This window comes from Sprattus sprattus (assembly GCF_963457725.1).
Source record: "Sprattus sprattus genome assembly, chromosome: 19".
NCBI classification, from domain to species: domain Eukaryota; kingdom Metazoa; phylum Chordata; class Actinopteri; order Clupeiformes; family Clupeidae; genus Sprattus; species Sprattus sprattus.
This window is the reverse complement of record NC_137917.1, coordinates 16,525,258-16,526,891: the sequence shown is the minus strand read 5'-3', so window position 1 is coordinate 16,526,891 and position 1,634 is coordinate 16,525,258.

Below are 1,634 nucleotides of genomic sequence, written 5' to 3'. Positions count from 1 at the left end.
TGTGTGTGTGTGTGTGTGTGTGCTTGGTCACACATGCATGCCCTTATGCACTTGTTTGAGTGTGTGGGTATGGGTGAGTGTGAGCATGTGTGTGTGTGTGTGTGTGTGTGTGTGTTTGTGTGCGTGTGTGTGTGTGTGTGTGTGTGTGTGTGTCTGTGTGTGTGTGTCTGTGTGTGTGTGTGTGTGTGTGTGTGTGTGTGTGTGTGTGTGTGTGTGTGTGTGTGTGTGTGTGTGTGTATGTGTGTGTGTGTGTGTGTGTGTGTGTGTGTGTGTTTGGAAGAAAGAAAGAAAATGAGAGAAAGAAATACAGAGAGCGAGTGCCATCATCAGATAAGAAAGAGAAATATAAATTGCTAGAGAGAGAGACAGATGGGGAGGGAGTAAAGGAATAGAATGGTCCAGCGATTAAAGCGCCATGCTATTGTAGGAGGAAGGAATGGCTCCAGATCAGCTGGGAGACAAAGGAGAGGAGAGGAGCTGATCTGTTTTGAGTCTCACCAAGTTTGGTCCTCCGAGCCTCATGGCCTCATGGCTGGAGGTTAATAATAGGTCTTAATGGCATGAACTAAGATAAATGAATGGAGCCGGACTGATGAACTCATCTCAGTCGCCCATCTCTTCTCACTCCCTCTCTCAGACTGACTCTCTAATTCCTACTCGCATGTCCACTTTCCATTCATAATTTATTCATTTTATGTGCCATTGGGACAAATCAAGTAATAAAGTTTTCAATTTGAAGGATCTCGGAGTGTGTTGTTTCAGAGCTTTATTGTGCAATACACCTCTGATTCATAGGGCACTGGTGGAGCCTAACAATGAGGCTGCTGAGCTACTGAGCTAATATTTACAATCCTCCTTATTATGCTTTCTTTGTCTGCCCTTCTCCAACTTTCCTTCCTTTTTCCGTTATTTCTTCATCTTGTTTCTATTTTTACTTATCCATTCCTTTATCTTTCTTTCTTTCTTTCTTTTGTCTATTTATATTTTCTCCATTTCCTTCTTTCTATCTGTCTTTTTTCTTTCTTTCTTTTTTCTTTTGTCTCTATTTATATTTCTCCGTTTCTTTCTACCTGTCTTTTTCTTTCTTTCTTTCTTTCTTTCTTTCTTTCTTTCTTTCTTCCTTCCTTTCTTACCTCTTTTAGGCTATGTATTTTGCCACACCAATAATCCAGACTGGGTTACATGATTTACCCTACTCTACCCCTGCTGTAGTGATCAGTTCCATGCCTTATTGTTCTGACTCCCTACCATAGCAGTGCAGACAAACAACAGATGCCAATACATCGTTTCCAAGGAAAGGGTTCAGCTCCCAAAGGTCTTTTTTCCACTGGCACCTATTGTGTTCGGGCATTGTATCACTCCTGGCAGACCATGCCTACTGTAAGTCTATCTGGATGGTTTACATTGATTTGTGTGTGAGTGTGTGAGTTTGTGTGTATGTGTGTGTTAGTGTGTGTGTGTGTTTCACTGGGAGAAGCTAATGGTCTATATTTACTACCTTGAGGAGGAGGAGGAGTAGTGTGTGTGTGTGTGTGTGTGTATGTGAGTGTATGTGTGTGTGTGTATGTGTGTGTGTGTGTGTGTCTCTCTCTGTGTGTCTGTGTTGCATTCTCATGTTGAAGGACGTCTGTGCT